Source organism: Acinonyx jubatus, chromosome D1, assembly GCF_027475565.1.
Source record: "Acinonyx jubatus isolate Ajub_Pintada_27869175 chromosome D1, VMU_Ajub_asm_v1.0, whole genome shotgun sequence".
In the NCBI taxonomy this organism is placed as follows: Eukaryota; Metazoa; Chordata; class Mammalia; order Carnivora; family Felidae; genus Acinonyx; species Acinonyx jubatus.
Window position 1 is genome coordinate 100,044,517 of NC_069390.1, and position 21,151 is coordinate 100,065,667.

At 39.9% G+C, this 21,151-nt stretch overlaps 1 protein-coding gene and 1 long non-coding RNA gene across 15 annotated transcripts in view; one reads left to right on the forward strand and one right to left on the reverse strand.

Annotated features, from left to right (window-relative positions):
- Positions 1 to 21,151, forward strand: part of CADM1 (cell adhesion molecule 1) — a 424,919-nt gene that overhangs the window by 195,661 nt on the left and 208,107 nt on the right. The window lies entirely within an intron of this gene.
- LOC128311935 (uncharacterized) lies at positions 1,155 to 5,295 on the reverse strand. Of its 2 annotated transcripts, none has more exons than XR_008290669.1 (2): positions 3,532 to 5,295; positions 1,155 to 3,156 (listed from the first exon to the last, which is right to left on the reverse strand). It is a non-coding gene; the product is annotated as an uncharacterized LOC128311935 (long non-coding RNA). The 2 variants fall into 2 exon arrangements; XR_008290670.1 differs by having other exon boundaries at positions 3,328 to 5,295.

The window sequence follows — 21,151 nt, forward strand, 5'->3', positions numbered from 1 at the left end:
CGCAACATACAACATACACACATACGCGCGCGCGCACACACACACGACAGATATCCTCACCTTTTATAGGTTTTCCTGGTAATTCTTTGGTTTGTTTGGTTTTTAATTTATTTAAAGTTTGAATTTTATAACACATCTAGTTAGCATCCAAGTAGTTGTCATTTCTTTGCTACAGACTTCTTTTTGCCACCTGATCTTGCCCAATTTTTTTTTTTTAAGTTTACTTATTTTTGAGAGAGAGAGAGACAGAGCATGATTGGGGGAGGGGCAGAGAGGGGGAGACACAGAATCTGAAGCAGGCTCCAGGCTCTGAGCTGTCAGCACAGAGCCTGACTCAGGGCTTGAACTCACAAACCACAAGATCATGACCTGAGCCAAAGTCGGACACTCAATCGACTGAGCCACCCAGGTGCCCCTGCCCAATTTTTTTTATGTGTCATGTACGTTAAAGAATATACCTTTTGTATTTGCCTTTTGTATTTGTGTTTGTTTTGTACATATATCACGTACAGTTTTAGGAATTTACTTATTTTATTTTTTATTTATTTTTGAGAGAGAGAGAGAGAGAGAACAGGAGAGGGGGGAGAGAGAGAGAATCCCAAGCAGGCTCTGCACCAACGTGGGGCTCGAACTCATGAGCCACAAGATCATGACCAGAGCCAAAACCAAGAGTCGGAAGCTTAACCGACCGAGCCACCCAGGCACCCCACGTTTTCAGGAGTTAGAATTTATGGGGGATTCTGAAGCCATTTGATGCATGTTTAAGATCAAGGGCTCTTCCACAGTCCAGTCTTCTATCAGATGTTTGTCACACAGGGTCAGTGGGGTAAACTGCAAGAGGACTTTGAACCCACTGAAGCTATTATATGAAAGAGGTGTCTCTACTTCACTTCCTGGAGAAGAGGACTCACCAGCCTTTCAAAGATGTTAGAGCATCTCAAAAAACCAAGTCTTCTAGGGTAAAGTGGGAAAAAGACCAAACTTTAAATCATTGGTAACAAAAAACGCAAGATAGCCTTGAAAAATTAAGAGATGAAGAGATCACTCTTCTTATACTTCTGTGCTCAAAATACGTTGATTACAAAATGAAAGTCTATTTTAATATGTCTGTAGATAAAGTGTCTAAGAGGTGTCTATTTACAGTGTTTTCTCTCCTCTTGCTTTTAGGTAAGTGATCATCTTATGCTTGGATACATCACCTTCAGAATGGATGGATGTTTAAGGCTCCATCCCTCGTCTCTGATGCTGTGGTAGTAAGTTATGGTTGACTTGTGCTCTCTGGTTTGGGGTGAGCAAGAGGGTTACCTTTTGGCAAAAGACACTATACGGTTTCCTGTAGATGCTCTTCTACATGTTTTGTCAAGAGCTCTTTGTGTGTGTCACCTCTGAGGTCACACAGAAGACCAAAAGACATGGTTCCTGTTTTGGGGAAGACTGGATTTCCGTGTAGTCAAAAATAACTTGGGTTTGGGGTTGTGTTGGGTTTGGATTCCACTCTTCCATTCCTAATTGTTGGAGATCTCTGTTTCTTTATTTCTTAAGTGGGTATAATAATACCCCCTTCCTCAGATTGCTGGGAAGATTCAGTCAGGGAGTTCTGTGCTTTATCAGACCATTCCAACATCTAGACCTTCCCCTCATTTCATCTTTTCAACTGAAACTCTTTAACCAGAAAGAAACAGCAAGGTCTAGAAAGCAACACCATAGACACCTGCTCTCCGCCTCTTATCTGGTGTCTTTGGCTGAGATTCAGGAAATCTTGGAGATCAGGCGCCAAAGGATTTTGTGAAGAAACCTGTAGTGGGGTCTAAGAAGGCACTTTTCCACAGCAGCAGATCCCCCCTTGAACTTTATAGTCACGGTAGCAAATCCTAGTTAAGTGCAACTTGGGTGTTGGTTCACAGGTGGCTTTAGTAGAATCTCCATGAATACGTTGGTACATTATGTTGGGAAAATACTCCTTGGTTTAATCTAAAGTGGAATTCAAACAGATGACTAAAAAATGTAAGCTGAGGTCCTTTGATCTCATGTGATTTTTAAATAATTGTCACGTTGTTGTGTGCAAAATTATCCGGCTATCTAGCCTCGTAAACAGATGAGCAGTGCTCACCAAGAAGGGGAAGTATACACACAGTCTGGTTTGGCAAGTGGAAGGGAATGGGGCCCGAGCTGGAAAAACATAAATCAGAAAGGCAGAGGGAAATGCAGTCATGGGCAGTGTAGTTCGCACTGCTTAGGTGCCTCTTACCCAGTGGCAAAGTCCTAACTAGAAATGTCCGTCTCTAAGGAGAGGCTGGGGCCAAGGGAGACTACAGTTCACTGCACATTCAGAGATTAAAATATCTCTAAATTAGTTCCAGTGAATCATTTTAAATTATTTTAAAAGCTCTTTATATTTTAATCAGAGCCTATTCACGACCAGTTGATTTGGATGGCACGTTCTAAAATTACTTTCCCCCAATGATGTGTCGTGCCATTGCCTTAGAATGCAGAAGCCTCATGGAAGAGGGGAGCTGAGGAGTCTCAAAGTTCCAAGGAGCCATCAAATGTCCACTGGTTGAAGAATAGATGAAGGGTTTGGACTTGCCACCTGATTTAGATGGGGTAATGTGAAAATTGCCACTCTTCCTAGAGTGAGCTGGATTCCACAGGATGCCAGGGGTCTGGCAGTATTGAGGGGAGACTAGATGCCACGGCACTGCTCTCGTACATGCTTTTATATCTGAGTGCAGTCTTTGGTTCAAAGGAGACCTGCTTCAGCGGTCTTTTGATATCTCAAAATATATATTCACCATCTTGCTTACCTTTCCTAGTTAGTAAAGTTGCGGGCTTGGCTAAGAAGAGTTCTAACTGCATGAAATGCTTAGTCATTGTGGTAAAAGTAATAAGAGTACAGAGTCCCTTACTGTCACTTTAGAAGAAAGACTTCAAGCCTTGTGCTCAACAGGACCATTCTACGGCAACCATCTTGACACGGAGACGTTCCACGGTGGGAGAGGGTAACACTGTCTTCCTGGAAACAGTTCCTTTTGCAGTTCACTAAGGCAGAGGAGCCCGTGATGTTCAGTATCGTCGTGCTTTTCCCCCAGAAATGCTGGCTCGAGGTACCAGAATCCATCTTGGGATGTTGTGTATTACCCACCGGTTCCCAGTCTTCTGCAGGGCAAGAATTAAAACAGAAGTAAGGGACGGACCGGATGAGTTTTTAAAATCACAACACTGAGTAGCAACTGCTAGTCAAGGATTTTTTGGCAGTTTGTTAGAATCTCATTTTAAAGCAATAACACACTCGGAGTTGTATTCAAACACTGAGATAAATGCACCAACCTAAATTCATGGTTTTGTTTTTTTCCATGTAGCTGCTAATTATTGAACGTAACGAGGCTTATTCATAATTTCTTTTCTCCTGCTTGATAGCCGTAATCCTGCATTTGTGCTGCTGTCATTCCCATGGTAACAGACTAATGTCTGAAGCCCGAGATTATTAAATACAGAACAGTACATTAAAATAATGCTAAGGTTCTGACTTACAGAGGGACTTTCACACTGGGGCAAACTTCAAAAAAGAGAACACTTCTACAAAAAGCAATTTGCTTGGCCAGTAATGTTTAGCGTTCCCATAGCGATTATGGAAGAGATTTGTTTGAATTATAGCTTCTTCCTTCCCAGCCCATCATCTCCTTTGGCTTTTGCAGCCAAGTCTTAATATGGTGTTTATGATGTCAGTGTGTTACCATGGGAGTTTTTCTGTCACAGATGTATCATGACTTCATGGCAGGATAGAGACAGAGGAAAACTTAGGATGAAAGAGAGCAACTCAGGTTCATCTCTAGCATATCTGTTCTGCAAAGAAGTATTCCCTTCACCTTTATGTGATATTAAAAAGGAAGGAAGGAAGGAAGGAAGGAAGGAAGGAAGGAAGGAAGGAAGGAAGGAAAGAAAGAAAGAAAGAAAGAAAGAAAGAAAGAAAGAAAGAAAGAAAGAAAGAAAGAAAGAGAAAAAAGAAAAAAAAAAGACAAGAAAGAAGTTAAGAGGAATACTTTGTCGAAGGCTGGCCCTTTGTAAATGTCGCAGAAATCACCAAAATGCCAAGAGCCGGCACTCGGGAAAAAAATGTTACGCAGCTGGACCTTTAGGTCTTTGAAGAGTGGTCAAGATTTGTGTTTTTAATCCTATGCTATGGTGGCGGAGCACAACCCTGTTTGTAGCATGTCAGTCGAGATGCTCAGTTTCCTGGTCTTCTTCTAAGAGAATTTCTCGTCTCTTAAATCCGACGCTGTCACATGTGCAAGGACATGCTTCATGCCTTCCGCCCTTCTCTTCCACCACACTGGTAGCGACTACGTCTTTACTATTCACGGAGCTAGCTGGAAGCATTGCCAAACGGAGAGGCGGCTTGGAAGCCAAATTTTGTAGTGCTCGTAAGCGTGTTAGCGTTATGGTCCCTCTGGGGCCCCTTCATCATCTGCTATCTGGGACATTCTCCCATTTGGATGGCATAAAAATAATCTATACTCTTTCCTGGGGATGAAAGATTTCCACAGATTTAAGCTAAGTACACAGGTGGTGCTCTGTACACGATGAACTCTTTGGATCGCGTGAACCAATAGTGCAAACAGAACACATGTAACTTCAACTTTTTTTTTTTTTTTTTTAAAGATACAGGGGATAGAAGGAGCTTGGGGAAAGCAAATGTTATGCAATGAGCAAAACCTTCTAGACGGTGTTGAACCTGTGCAAGGAGTCTTTTTTTTTTTTTTTTTAATTTTTACTGGAATTGCAGGGTTTAGGATTTTCTTCTTTCCCTCCTTCTCTCTCTTTGAATTTAACAGAGGCTTTTAATCTCTCTGATTAGGAGAAAAACTAAGGTAGGCCAGGCCCAGCAAGTTCACATTCTTCAGACATCTCTTTATAATTGTTGCCAATTTGTCACTAGGAAGCTGGGGTAGTCACCTTGGAATCTGTGTAGCCTCGCTTTGAGTTTGTGATAAGCCTCTCTCCCTTCTGCTGTCACCCAGATCTGCATCCTTACAGGAATGAGGCTGTGCAGTATAAACCCGTGTCAGCATAACATGCCATGTACCTTGGTAATGATTTTCTCAGTGCTGTGTTGAGCCAGCTTCAGGGGCAACAGTGAGTATGTGTGCAAATGATTTTCTTTAAAAAAAAAAAAAAAGAGATTAATGCATTGGTGTTGTGTTCCTTCCTTTTTCCCTCCCTTCCTTCCTTCCTTCCTCCCTTCCTTCCTCCCTCCCTCCCTCCCTCCCTCCCTCCCTCCCTTCCTTCCTTCCTTCCTTCCTTTCCTTCTTTTCTTCTTTAAATAAATTTCCTGGAATCACATCTATGGTAAATCTCAAAGGGGAGGTAGAAGGATTTATCTTATTTCTATACTTGGAGTCTGTGGTTCCCAAACCTGAGGAGCTTCAAAACCTCTGGTTCCTGGTTTCGTTTTCTGATTGTTTGGGGTGTGGCCTGGGTTTTGGGATTTTTGAAAGTTCTCCAGATGATTCTAATACCTATTTGGGGGAGTTTGGCAACCTACTGCTTTATCTGTAGCGATGGCTGATAAATGGAAGCAAGGGCAGGTCCAAATATCACAGATGTGTTTGGTTTTTATAGACCTGCTTTGCCGCTCCCGATTTTATGCTGAATCTCCCTGGTACTCTCTTGCTTCCTCTTGCACAAGCACGCACTGTTAAAAGAATCCCAAACTTCTGACCCACTGTTTTTTCCCTTTCTTCCAGAATAAGAACAGCGGATGAGCACTAATTGCCTCTGATGTTTTCTTTGCCATGCTACTTTTGTGTTTTCTTTTCTGAGGTTTACTTATTTTTGAGAGAGAGAGAGAGAGAGAGAGAGAGAGAGAGAGAGAGAGAGAGAACGAACCGGGAGGGGTAGAGAAAGAGGGGAACAGAGGATCCAAAGCAGGCTCCTTGTTGACAGCAGCAAGCCTGATGTGGGGCTCGAACTCATGAACCGTGAGATCATGACCTGAGCTGACGTTGGATGCTCAACTGACTGAGCCACCCAGGTGCCCTGATACTTCTGTCTTTTAAAAAACAAAAAGGATTCAAATTTTACAAGTGCTGAATCAAGACTATGAAACTAAAAAAAACCAAAAAACAAAAAAAACAAATTCACGTAGCTAGTAGGGAAAAGAACAGAGTTCCCATTTTAGATCCTTGATTAGCACTGGAAATTGAACTTTAGTTTTTGACATTGGGTTCCACACGATGCACTCTCGTGCTCAGCCTGCATGCAAATTGTTTTCCTTTAGCTCTTTCTAAACGATGAGATGACATTAAAAGAATAGTTTAATCATGTTTTTGCTTTTTCAATATGTAACGCTAGAGAGGAGGAAAAGTAGATTTCTTCATCTCATAAAACAAAGAACCTTTGCAATAAAGTTCTGACTAACACCTAACCTGGCATTTTTTTCATTTATCTTGGTTATTGCTTTTCACGTGTCTCGTGGTTCTTGTAAACACGATTTTCCCTCTGGATCTAGATACAAAGCAAAGGTTATAAAGTAAAGTGTTGGTATCCAAGCATCTTGCTTGTGATGTTTAGCCTTGAGAAATATATTTGAGCTTAAAAGAAAAGTAATAGGTTTGCTTGAATTTTCTTACCTTTCCTTCACATTCTTTTTTACTACATCTACGGATAGCCCCGAAACTTGGTTTGGACAGAGATCTGATGTAATTTCATGAAGCAGTGCTGTCAGATGACTGCAAAGGATGTTCTTATTTCTTTTGACACAGTCTTGTAGATTTCCAAAGAGCATGTGCAGATGTTAGGTCTGTAGATCTGTATCTGTGAGCACATAAGCACAATTGTCATCTCTGTTTTAAATGTTTGAATTTGCTTTAAAATAGTCTAAATGATTACTCCACCTGTATAGATTAAGAAAAAAGGGCTTCTATAACAGCCTGGGTAGTAATTCTTTCCTTCTGACCATCCATAAAGATAGAGGTGGTGGGTTTTTTTTTTTCCTTTGGTAAATTTCACCTTTGCCTAGCAGATGATTTATCACTGTGATCAGAGAGTCTATATTTGGCTGATTTACTGAAAAGTCCATTTATTATCAATAATTTTAGTTTATATTCATGGCAGAGGATGGTGCAAATGCCATAGATACCTTGTGTTTTCTCTTTTCGGGCTTGTTCCTCTTTCGTAGCTGTTTGAGTTAGGAAATAAAACTTACTAAGTTCCCTGTCAAATTTCATTTGAATTTTAGAAGAAAAATCTTTAGCATATAATTTTGGGAGGTGCCTTGGTGGCTCAATCGGTAAGAGTCCGACTTTGGCTCAGGCCATAATCTCACAGTTTGTGGGTTCTAGCCCTGTGTCTGTCGGGCTCTATGTTGACAGCTCAGAGCCTGGACACTCCTTCAGAGTCTGTGTCTCCCTCTCTCTCTGCCCCTCCCCCAGTTGCTTGCGCACTCTCTCTCTTTCTCTCACAAAAATAAATGAACATTAAAAGAAAAAGAATATAATTTTGGGATCAAAGGACTTTATAGAGGTTATTCAGAGCTGTGGTTTGCTCTTTGCTGTTTTTTATTTAAAAGGGATTAGGGGTGTTCGATTTCTTAAAAATGCTAGTTCTGTGTCTTTTCAAATACCGCTAACGTCTGCCCCCTTTTTTTCTAAGACTTTATTCTTCTTCCTGCTAATAATGACAACTCTTGAAAGCATATTTTATCCCAACTCTTCCATGAACCTTTCTTCCATTAAATTTTTTTCTGCTATACACTTAGAACATGTTTATTTTAATAAATAAGAAAATCCATAAAAGTATAGTTCGGAGAACAAAATTCACCTATAATCCTACCACACAGAGATAAATACTTTTGATACTATCTTCTGCCTGCCTTTTATATCGCCCTGCATGCTTCAGAAAAGATTTAGCTTGCTTTTATTCATTTGACGTTGTATTTATTCACTCTTGAGTCTTTATAAAAATTCTTCAAGCATACATTTTAAAGACTGTATGGTAGTTGCTTTAGTGGATGTACCATAATTGACTGATTGGTTTCTCCATTGTGAATCCTCTAGACTGCTTCCAGAATTTTGCTGTTATAAATAATGCTTTGATGAATGTCTTTGATCTTTGTCTATACTTAAGTATTTCTTTGGAATGAGGTTTCGCAGTTAAAATGCCTGGGTCAGAGATATGGACATTTTTTAGTTTGAAAGTCCTATTTCCAAATTGCTGTCTGGAATGGTTGTTTTCGTCTCACTGCTGCCGTCTGGGAATGACCACTTTACTGCACTGTCATTGTGTTGGGGAATCGTAGTTTTAAGAATCTTTGCTGGTTACTCAGAAGAAAACATACTGTTTTGTGTTAGTGTTTGATGTTGGTGGATTTTTCTCCAAATGTTTATTAACCCTTTACTGTTCTTTTTAGTGGTTACTGTTTAGATTCCTTACTGGTTTCTGAGTCAGCACTTAAGAATGTGTGTGTGCTCTTTAATCAGTGTAAATAGGCTTTTTATAGTAAACATAATAACCCTTTATCTGTCCGATTATAACCCTTTAAAGATTCCCTGCCTAATTTTTGCCTTTTCTTCTTGAATAAGAAGAGCTTTAAGAAATCATTTAGCTTAATGAAGGATTCATCCATGTAATGGGCATTTATTGAATGTCTTGTATGTGTCGTGTGCCAGGCACTGGGTGTATTAGTGAACTAAACTAAACAGACAAATATGCCACCCTCTGTAGAACTTCTTTTCAAGCAAAAACTTTCATAGGGTTTTGAGGGTGAGAACAACTATGGAGAAAACCTAGCAGGGCGAGAGAGGTGGGGGGTGCTAGAGAGAGCCATCCGTTTCAAATGGAGGATGGTCAGGATTGGGCATTGGAGCAAGACTTAGATTAATGCTTTTTTGCAGAAATATTCTTAGCAGTGACATTGTCACTGGGTCCGTTTGGTCTTTTTAAATAAATCAGGTTGAATTCTGTGACGTGCAGATTCTGTCTGTTCTGGGGATAGCCAACAGAAATCACCAGGGTCAGGAACTCTCCATTCACATGGCTGGGGGATTTTGGAAGTAAGTCTTCCTGCCTGCATGCATCAGTAGGAGTTCAGCCTGAAGTCAGGCCCCCTCCAGCCCCTGCACCAGGGCGCTGACTTCGTGACCTGAGTCAGATGTGCACATCTGACCAGAAGTTCTGTTAATGTGAGTTGAGGGTAGAAGAGGCAAGAGGTAAAACTGGAATAATATTTGCTCACCGCTAGGTAGAAGTAATGTAATCGATTCTATACTAAGCCCTGCTGTTCAGTGTTGTGGGGGAAGACCTGGAGGAAAGTCCTAGGAGTGAGTGAGTTTCCACTTCTCATCGTTTATATGTTGAAACTATGTATGTATATATGTATGCATTTATTTATATGTTGAAATTGTCCCTCTCCCCATAATTCTCTCTCTCTCTCTCTCTCTCTCTCTCTCTCTCTCTCTCTCTCTCGGCTTCTTCTCTACTTATTTCTCCCACCTTCTTGTTCTTTATTTTAGAATTTGATAATGTTGCTGGGTGTTATTTATGCCCTGGCATAACCACTGCAGTTGCTTTTTGGAGCTATGCTCCAAGGCCACTCATATTTTTGAATGTTTGTTATTCATCACTCATGTCTGAAAAGGCCGTTGTAACTTTTGCGGATAAAGAAGATGCCTGCAGAGACGATGAAACAGTGGTAAACCAGTCAGCCCTCTTCGGGAGTGGCTCTGTCTTGCAAAGGAACCTGGAGACCATAGAGAAGTTCTATATTTTGGTTCATTCCAACTGATGGAGTCTTTAAATTGTAGGTCTACTTGTACTCATTTTTTATGGTTTAGTGCAGATAGGTTTGCGATTCTAGAAACTAATGAACATTGATTTCTTTCACAAGTTTGGAGACAATTCATAAAACATGACCGGAACTTGGGGTAATCGTCCATTGTAGAACTGATTTTCTTTTTTTGCATTTCTATTGCTTTGCGATGGGCAGTCATTACATTGATTCGATTTGAAATCTGAAGGAGCAATGAGTGTTTTCTTTGGAATGTGCCTCACATAGGTTTTAAATGAAGTGTTTTGACTTTTTCATCCAAATCAAGTTGGAAAAAATTTTTTTGAATTATTTCATTGGCTGAATTATGAGATCTGGTTGAAGTTTAAGGTGACTCAAACCTGGTTATACTGAGAAGTAAATACAGTTAAATGCTTGCACATGTGTAAATCTTAAACCGGAAGTGAGCTGTAATTGTTTAATCAAGGGACTTCCTCTTTGTTGCCATATGCAGTGCTCTTAATAACCCCTTTAAAAAAATAGCCTGACATTTTGGCAGTGGCTGTGGGAGCCGCACATGCTGTTAGAAAATGAATTGGGGTGCTGCTTCAGTTTTCCTTCCAACCTTTCTTTCAGTTACCCAAACATTTAGATCTCATCATTGTCACCTACTTCTAAAAACTCTGTCACCTGCCCCACTTCCTTCCTTCTCCCTCTACCCCGCCCTCCCCTCTCTCTTTATGATTACTACAGTGAACCGTATATGCAGAGACCAGTTCTCTAGACAGGGTTCTCGGGCTGGTCCAGTCCCACCTGTAGAATACTAGTCCCTGACTGGGGCTGAACTGCAGGATTTCAGCCTGAATATCTGCTCCCGGTCACCCGAGTCGGAGTGGGAAGCAGCGTGACTTTTGAGCCCAACAGAGCCCAGTGCTGAGAGATGAAACCCCCATCACGTTCCGTCCTTGTCAGTGTCTTGCTCTTCTTTTCTCCTCCTTCGAAGTGGGGTGAGGCAAGGTGCGGAGGGATGGTTATTAAGTGATCTCCCCATCGTCAGATGGCTCAGAATAATGAGGAAGGGGGCGCCAATGGCTCATGAATGTGTGGATTTACAACTTTAAATAAGTTCTACCAAAGACAGTCTTATAGCATGACTTCCCCTCTCTCTTTTTCATTTCCCATCTTTGGGACCAGAAGTAGTTCAAATTAGATTTGGATAGCTGAGCATCCGCAGTAAGTATCATTTTCTTTATACAGCAGGTGTCCCTGAAGATCTTATGTCAGTTAAATTTATTTCTATGCACTTCTATTAAGTTGTTATTCTAAGAATAAAGCTTACTTTTATCATGACACTGTTGCATAAGCATTATATATTTGAAGTCTACAGAAAGCGGAAGGGAAAGAAATTATCTATTGAGCCATCTCTAGGGGACAGATGACCAGTGTTGGCATTTTCTTGGATTTGTTTCTAGTCTTTTTTTCTGTATTTGTTTTTCCTTTTTATCTGCCTCTTTGACCAACATGGGATCATCCTGTGTATATCTTTAATTCTGTTTTCACTTAATATGTGTGTTCAACTGTTATTATAAACTTGTATGTACACGTTTAAAGGTTGCATAGTGTTCTTGTGAATTTATATACCCTAATTTAATCAGTATCTTTTTTTTTTTTTTTTTTTTTTGGCAGAAGTACATGCGCTTTAAAATTAAAATTGTTTGGTTTTGGGGGGCACCTGGGTGGCTTAGTCTGTTAAGCATCTGACTTTAGCTCAGGTCATGATCTCGTGGTTCGTGAGTTCGAGCCCCATATTGGGCTCTATGCCGACAGCTCAGAGACTGGAGCCTGCTTCAGATTCTGTGTCTCCCTCCCTCTCTATCCCCCTCTCTCCCTCCCCCTCTCTCTGTCTCAAAAATGAGTATATGTTAAAAAATTGTTTTTAAATTGTTTGTTTTTATAAATAGTGCTGTGACACGTCTTTATATAACACTTTCTCCACATGCAGGTGATATTAACAGAAATAGGGTTATGAGATTAGAAACTATCATTTTCAATTTACTGGGTTGTGTGGGAGAGAGCAACTCTCTTATTTCTTTCACTTTTTGAGAAAGTTTCTGATTTTCTGAAAAGTTGCAGGAATACTACAAAGAAACCCATATGCCTTTTATAGAGATTCACCTCTTAGTGACCTTTTGCTCCACTTATTTAAATGACATTTTATCATGTATGTTTATGAACACTTCTTTGCCCCTTGTTCTCCATCTTTCTGTCTACATTTTTTCCTTGAACCATTTGAGAGTAAATTACATACATCCTGTTGGTGTGTTCTTTGTGTCCAGATACTTAAGAGTATTATTTCCAAAGAATAAGAACATTTTCTTAAATAACTATGATACATTTGCTAACTTCAGAAAATTTAACATTGCTGTAAGGCTTTAATCTTCGATTCATACTTTTGTTTTGTGAGTCGATTCAAGAATATCCTTTTGAACCTCCCCTGCAAGACAAACATCCATTCTAGGACCACATACTGCATTTAGGTTTTATGTCATCTTTAATGGGGGAACAGTTTTTCAGACTGTCTTTCTTAGAGGACATTGACATTAAAAAAAAAATAAAAAAAAAAAAAAAATATATATATATATATATATATATATATATATATATATATCCCTCCTCCCCCCCCCTTTTTTTTTTAAATAAAAGGTCCTCATTTGGGTTTGATGTTTCTTCCTGATGAGATTAAGGTTTTATATTCTTAGCTGGAATAGTACTTAAGTGACATGGCTCTTTTCAAGGAATTATGTCCAGAGGCCCTCAGTGCCCTGCCCTTCATTGGTGATGGATGGTTTACTTATCTGTTCAAGGTGTTGTCTGATTTTTTTTTTTTCTAATGTATAGTTACTATTTTTCCCGTGAAACCAATAAGCAGTCTGTGGGGACAGACACACTTTAAGATCATGCATGCAAATCTCTTTTCAAAAATTTCTCCTTGGGTCACCTGAGTGTCTTAGTCAGGTAAGCATATGACTCTTGATTTTGGCTCAGGTCATGATCTCATGGTTCATGGGATCGAGCCCCACATCGGGCTCTGCACTGACAGCACGGGGCCTGCGTGGGATTCTCTCTCTCTCTCTCTCTCCCTCTCTCTCTCTCTCTCTCTTTCTGCCCCTCTCCTCTTACATGCTCTCTCTCTCTCTCTCAAAATAAATAAACTTAAAAAAAATTCTCCTTGGATTTCACTTCTATTGCCCCTTCTTTCACGAACCCAGTTTTTTCTATGATTTTGCAACCATAGCATCAACATTTACCCATCAGTAGTTTATATTTCCCTGTAAAGGGGAACGCTTCCTTCCATCCATCTGTCCATCCATCGTCTATCTTTCTATCAATGGTATTGACTCAGACTGGTTTTTAATGTTTTATTACTTACTACTTTTCTTAAATATTTTTATGCTCCAATTCCCCTAGATTTAACCAGTGGGAGCCCCTTTGAAATTGTCTTCCATGTTCTTTTGACATGCTCTCATTTTTCTGAGCACCAGCTTTTTTTCTGCTAATACTTTCTGGGCTTGTTTTGTACCTTCTCTGCTTTATCCCTATAATCAACCATTTCTGTAGCAATTTCTGGCTTCTTTCAGAGCATGGTTTTAGAAACCCGTATTGGGGTGCTCCGTGTGCTACTTACCAATGGAGCAGATTCACTTGCGTGCCATTGTAGGAATTGGGAAAAACCCTATACACAGGCGTGCACACATGCTGTAGTTTAGAAATCATGGATTCCCACTGGTACTTCCAAGGCCACACCATTCCCACTGGGTGCTTATCTCCATTCTATATTTAATTTTCCTTCTACAGTGAAAATCTTGGCTTCTAACACATTTACTCATTTACTCAGTCTTAGAACACATCTAAAAATAGCTTCAGAATTGTCTCACCCACATGACTACAGAAAACCTAAAAAAGGTTCCAGACGTGTTTGCTGTTTTCCCTCTATGCCTTTTTAGCATAGAGAGTATATACTAAAATCCTGAGGTCATACTTGTATTATCCTTTTTCTCCTTTCCCTTCACCGTGGTTGTGTGATTAATTTGAAGTGCATTTGTCTTAATTTGCTTCAGTGTGCTTTTGATTTTTAGGTCTTTATTTTTTTCTCCACTCTTGTTTGTTTAATATTAATTTTTAAATACATAAGGCACGAACATGCTTCTCCAATTCCAAACTCTACATAAAGGTGTAGTGCGGTGTGTATCCATACAGGAAGTTGGTCCTTGAATTAAAGGAAGTGTGGTTAATTCTCTTAAAGTTTAGGAGAGTTTATTCTTTCTTTTTTTTTTTAAATTACATCTACTTTTCAGGAATTCAAAGAGAACAAAAGCCCCTCTTGATTCTTGCAGGCAGCCTGAGTGGTTTGTATAGCAGAAAATAAGAAACACTTGGTTCACAGAAGGGGCAAGTGCCAGATATTTTGTGACATTTTCTTAGCCCCTTTGTCTGTGTATCTTGGGGATGAAGTTCTCTGATTCCATACACTATTGCTACCTGCTTGGCTTTTTTCTTCTTCTGACTCCTTTGTAAGCCTACTCATGCTACTTTTCACTAGTTTTTAATTTCCTACTTGAACTCCGAAAACATCTTCAGGTGGTAAGCATATTAAGCCATGCACGTTTTTCAAGAGTTAGGCTCCTGACTGAATGTGTCTTCATTAAAACAAGAAGGCCTAAATATATATTTAATATGTATGGTGGACATATACTCCAGCTCCACATGGGATATTAGCGTGTTCCTCCCACATTGGGTGATGAAATTTATGGGCTTTCTTCAAATCTTTGGAATTTGCAGACCTTGCCTGTGAGATACTCTTTTATCTTCTTGTTCAAACTTATAGTTAGGTTTTGTGGAATGACGGATGCCCAACAGTTAATCCTGCATGGCTTAGTGAACTGCCACACGGCTTCAGGGGATATGGTGTTCCAGGACAGACCTTGATTTGTAGAATTAGGGGCACGACAGACTTGTCAATTGCTCTTTCCATTCCAGCAGGTAATTCTGTTGGAGGTAACCATGTAATCTTAATATCTGCATGTGTCTGCTTCTATATCCTGTTCTTAAGTAGGAAAAATCCCAGTACACAGAAATAAAGCAGCTTAGGGGCGCCTGGGTGGCTCCTTTGGTTAACCGTCCAACTTTGGTTCAGGTCATGATCTCGTGGTTCGTGGATTTGAGCCCCGTGTTGGGCTCTGTGTTGACAGATCGGAGCCTAGAGCCTGCTTCATATTCTGTGTCTCTCTCTCCCTCTGCCTCTCCCCCACTTGTGCTCTGTCTCTCTGTCTCTGTCTCTCTCTCTCTCAAAAATAAATGAACATTAAAAAAAAAGGCAGCTTGGATACGAAAGGTGCTTTAGAATTAGTGTCTGGGGCAGGGGGGTAGTGCTCTCAGCAAACTTCATTTGTAGTTTTGACACTGACCTGTTACTGCACTTGTAAGTCAGAGTGTAGAAGTGGGTCTGAAAGGAGAGGGTCTTTGTTTAGCTTCTTAACTGCTCTGAGAAGCCAGTTTGAATGTTGACGTTACGGCTTTTATCTATGTGTGTTTGGGAAGGATTTTCTGAGGAACAGATGTGAAATCTTTTTTTTTTTTAACATTTATTTTTGAGAGAGAGAGAGAGGGAGAGAACGTGCATGCAAGAGTGAATCCCAGGCAGGCTCCACGCGGTCAGTGCAGGGTCCATCGCAGGGCTCGAGCCCATGAAGCATGAGATCATGGCCTGACCCAAAATCAAGAGTGGGACACCTAACTGACTGAGTCCCCCGGGCCACCCAGATGTGAAATCTTCCTGATTAAGACTGCTCCTAATCTGATGTGTACCAAGCTGAGGTTGTGTGGGTTTTTTTTTCCTTAAGTTCTTCAAATTTTCCTAGATATAAGTGGTGAAAACAATTTGGCTTCATGTTAGATAGACCTCCCTATGCATTCCAAGACAAACTTAGAAACCATTATTCTGAGTTGAGGTGACCGTTGGAGGGGTGTTTCCCTAGTAGAGTCCCATTAAGGGTACTGCATAGTGAGATGGAAGTATTTCTTTAAGCCTGTTTCTACTCTAAGAGAAATTAATAGATGGGGACCGGTGTTAAAGGGACTCACATGTAGGGAAAGCTTTGCAGGATCTTTATCATTGTGCTCAGGAGCAACAAATCTTATTTCCACATTTAATATTTTTTAAATTGTCTGGTGGAGCTTCCCCCCCCTCCCAGCTTCATTTACTTGTGTCTGTTGTTTTTATTTTGGTTTTTTTTCTTTTTCAAATTATTTAATTGAAAACCTATCTGTTCCTTTAAAAACACATTTTTGAAAATAAACATATGCTGTTCAGCTGGGTGGTAAAAACGAAAATGAGTATGAATGTATGTTTTCTGTAAGTGTTCTGAAAGCAATAATGAGATCTCTTTAAGCTCTACTGTATAGGGAGGCGAGTGATCCATCAAAAGCACAGTCTTGGATTTGGGTCTTCTATTTAGATTAGGAATGTTAAGAAAGATGGATGGTAAATGTCTTTTAGTTGCATTGTCCCCCAAACCTGAAATGAAATCTAAAGACTCTCAAAGAAGGTTTCAATTACACTAGCAAATGACTTGAACAAGGATTGGGTAAGGAGAGGTCATGGGCCAATGGAATATGCCAGTTGTGGATTTATATTGTTTAAAATGAAAACATTATTTCCATTAACCCCTTTCCACTACCACCTCTACCAGAGTTATTTCCCGATTGTACGTTTGTAGGTGTTAGTCATATTTGATAGAAGTCCCTTATCAGTAGTGTGAATTGCACAGCCTGTCCATGGGTGTATTTTTCCCCCTGCCCAATACACAATCCGAGGTTTCATTTGGCTAATCCTCTGGAGAGATACTGGCATGCCTGTGTTCTCCAGACTTGATTTAAAAATGTAAGAGTAAGCTACCCAGTTGCAAAGAAGCGTTTGTAAATGTTTTAATTAAAAAGTGAAGATACGGATTCTGTGTTGTGGTTTCCCACGATAACAGCTAGCCGACTGCCAAATCACACCGTGTACTTGAGTTTAGGGAGCGAAGAATCTGGGTTTCAGGGTGACTCTCAAAAGATTTGCCCTTAACTATTGAGGTGGGTTTCAGTGTGGTTTTTGCCCTCTCACTGCAAAGGGGGAAAAGAGTCGGCGAGCAGAAGCTGAAGCATCCTTTTTAATGAGTTGGCTATAGTGTGCTATAGCAGACGCTCAGGGCAGACACTTTAAAAGAGCACCATTAATTTGAATAAAACAGGAGAAGGTAGGTACTTTGTACATCCATAAAGCACTGAAGGGGATAAATCCAATTATCTGTTCAATATTTAATGGCCATAAAGTTAAAAATTTTAAAGGCAGTACCTCGGAGACTGCTTAGTCAATTCTGTCCATATTATTTTTGACATTCAAAAGTCAAGGTAGAATAGCCATATTGACGGCAGCACTCATCACGCTGGTCTGCCGATTTAGTGGCAATGACCCTGGGATTTGTGTTTCTCTACACAGATGAAGATCAGTTGCATTTTTTTTTTCCAAGAACTCTCTAGAATCCTTGGAGTCCGTTGAGCTCCTGATTTCTTTTCAGTTCCTTGCTGTTTGTTCTTAGTATTGAAAGGTGATCAAGGATGGTTAACTGAAATAGCAGAAAACAGAAGAGCCAGAATAAAGATTAGCTGTTTGAACTGAAATACTGCTTTCAAAAGAAACAATTCCTTTCTTTAAAAAAAAATTTTATTTAACGTTTATTTATTTTTGAGAGACAGAGACAGAGCACGAGTAGGGGAGGGACAGAGGGAGAGGGAGCTGTCAGCACAGAGCCCGACGTGGAGCTTGAACTCGAGAACCTCGAGATCATGACCTGAGCTAAAATCGGACGCTTAACCGACTGAGCCACCCAGGTGCCCCTAAAGGAAGCAGTTCTTACGAATATATTTCAGAACTTCTTATCTAAGAAATTCTATCCAATCCCAAACCTAGTTTTATAGCCTTTTTTTTACAGTATGTATACTTACAAGCAAGTTGTGAAGAAACATAATTTGTTAATTTCACCACTTCTGTCTGTTCTTCTGTGCGGCTGTACTTAGCCAGAGATGCAGGTGGGCACTGCTGTAGCCATGGTTCCAAGACCGCTGGATCATAAAGCTTCTAAGAAAATCCATGCATTAGCGACAGGTAGAATGAATGTCAATATGACAGAGCGATTTTGTGATATGCGGTAGCTTTATTCTTCTTGCCTGTTAGCTAATATAGGGTCCTAATTAGTCATTAACATGCTCTCACCTTGTATGGTCCAAACTATAGAAGCAAATCTTGTATTTCAGAGAATGTCACTGCTAGCTGTCTTTTTTTTACTTACTCTGTTTTATGTGTTTCCTCTTGCATGGAATATTCCCCTTTTCTACCTTTCCACCATAGAACTATATCCTCCCTGGGTATTAGATCCCTTTCAGCATGGCTTCAGTTGCCTGTAGCTTTTTATTTTTTTATTAACCACTGCCCACCTCCCCCACCCCCGCCTTTTTTTTTTTTTTCACGCTAATACTGTGTGTAGATAAGTTTTGACATGGAGGTTTACTGTTAAAATGTTGTAGAGGAATCTTGCAGGAAGACCACTTCAGTAGAGATTAAGAAGCAAAAGTTATTATATCACATGCACTATGAGATGATGATAAGACAGTTCTGTTTGGTTTGAAGATTGGTGAGAATTTCAAGGTCCTGCCTGTTGTGTGAGCTTTTCAGGAACCTGTGGTTCTCCTTGGGAATACTCATAAAGTCCCTTTCTTTTTCTTATTTTGCTACCCTTTTTCCTTGAAAAGAACCCTTGGTGTGTTTCACTGTTTTCAAATGCAAATTTAGCTTACTCCTATAGCATGTATGGTCTCTAAGGATGATACTTGCTGAAATCTAAACCTGTTTGGTGTTCTCGGATCTTACAGTTCTAAGTAGATTGTTCCCTGTGTTGTTCCAAGGGTGTTGAGCGATTTGGCTGTTTAAACCAGCAGAAACCTTTGTTTTTCTCAGTGTTCTGTAGAGAAAATAGAGGTGAGAAAATAATGATTTCCCGGATAATTCAAAGAGAAGATTTAACATACAAATCCCCAATATGCTACTGTACAAGGACTTCCAAATCAGCTTATGTTGCAACACAGCATGACAATTGTTCAACTCATTTATTTTTAAAGAGCTTTTATATGTGATACATGTTAAAAGAGCCAAGAAGAGAGGGACTTTCAACACCATTCTTTTTGAATAACTCTGAACTTGAAATATGTGGGGTACTTAATTGGTTACCTCATGTGTGATCCCGCCCAGTCCTCACATTGTACACTTGTTGAAGACAGAAATCCTTTCTAATGTATATATATATTTCAAAAACAGTGTTTGTTTCTTGTATGACTTTTTCTCATATGTTGCCATTATTATTATTGACATTATATTTCCAAGTTGATTTTTTTTTTAAGCCCAACCTCATCCAGATCGGTATTTGCCGTGAAATTAAGGTTTGTTGGGCTGTATTTTCTTTTAATATGCTTAGGTTAAAATCTCAAACATTAGAACTGAAACTATTTTATTTATGTACCACTTAAAATCATTTCATGGATCACACTTGAGAGTCAGTGTCTTAGCGTTGCTTTGCACATTCTCAGATTCAATGAATATTGAATTGTGTAGGGGAGGAAATGGGCCAAGTACTGTTTTCAATAGTTTATGTAGGTTTTCCCATTGAATCTTTTTAACAACCCAATGAGTAAGATGTCCCCATTTTGCAAATAAGAAGACAGGCTCAGTGACATTCCCAAGATCAAATAGCTTCGTGAAAATTAGAACCAAGATAGGAAGCAGGTCCATCAGATTCCAAAGTCTGTTTTCAGTACATGGTGCAGATTCCATGAACCTTGTGTCTCCTCAGCTTTCCCATTGTTACTCCTCTGTGGGTTAAAAGAGTTAGTTCTGAATGGTATTTATAGTTTGTGATTTTCCCCTGGAATTGTATTTTGCATGGTTTTGAAAGTTATTACCTGTCTTCTAAAAGGGCTTGTGTGAAAGGGAAACATCTCTGCCCTTCTGAGAGGTATGTGCTCATTTGTGGTTCTTTTAAAAGTATCATTAAAGTTTAAGGCAAATATTAAGCTCCTCGTTGAAGTCCGAGCTAGTGTCTCTGTAGTCGTTTATTTTATGTGGCCTGAATGAATCACTTTGGAGCTAAAGCTTGGACACAGTCCGATCCAGTTCCCCATCCTTATCCAAGGCGGATGCTTGAATCCCTTTGTCGGCACACATGTGTGACTCTCTAACCTTTGCTTAATTACTGCCAATTATGCAATCTCACTCTCTGTTAACTCTGATAAAAACTGAGAGGGTTTAGGCAACCAAAGTCTTCCAAGACTCGTCTAAATGCTTGCTTACTTATTTTGGTGGTGGAAAGTAGAAAAAAGCTTTAAAATTACTATTTGCCTTTTGATAAACTCAGAAAATATTTTAGATTTCCCTTTAAATCATTTGGTTCCCATTTCAGATAATCATTAGGGTTTTCTTTTCACTCAGCTGGATGGCATACCCAGAGATTGTTTAATGGGATCACTTACACTGATGGATGGTTTAATATTTTGAAGAGAGCACTTTTAAGAGAATCATCAGGGCTGGCATGTGCGGGTTGCGAGTTGCTGGAGATCAACATCAGCGCTGGTGTAGTTTTGTGAAACTTCTCTTTGGCTGCGAACCAAGCATTTTGTACTTTTTTTTTCCCCCTCTCGGATGGTACTCTTCTTGGCTCCTGTCTGACTTATTTAGTATATCCGGTTTATGGATGGTAAGTTAGGGGAAATGGGGAAATAGAGGAACTGCGTGTTTGCCTTTCTGGGGATAGTCTGCCTGCTCTGGTTTTGAATGGGATGGTGCTGCTGAGACATGGGAATCCATGTCTTGACGGTTGGAACTAGTGCGTCTTCCTAGCTGACTTCAAATACACTGTTTTCAGCCCATTGATTTGGCCTCTATCTGTTTGTCTAGATATATGGAAGGGGGAGGAAGGGGCTGCCGTTTTCTTATTGCCTCGTAAAATTAATTGGTACCTAAAACAAATACCATTAAAGATAACGTGTTTTATGACATACCGAGATGATTGATAGTTTCAGTCTAGAGTTGATTTCTGTGTGTTGATGTCAATAAACTCGTGAAATCAAGAAAATGAAATGAGTCGTAACTTTTATTTTGGTCTCACGAAGGAAAGTTGATCAGAGGTGGTGACCGCATTTTTCCCCCAGGGACTCAAACAAGCAGATCCTGTAACATGCCCGCATAAGGGGTTTGCTCATTTTAGGAAGCTGGATCACCACCCGGTCCCTACTCCACGT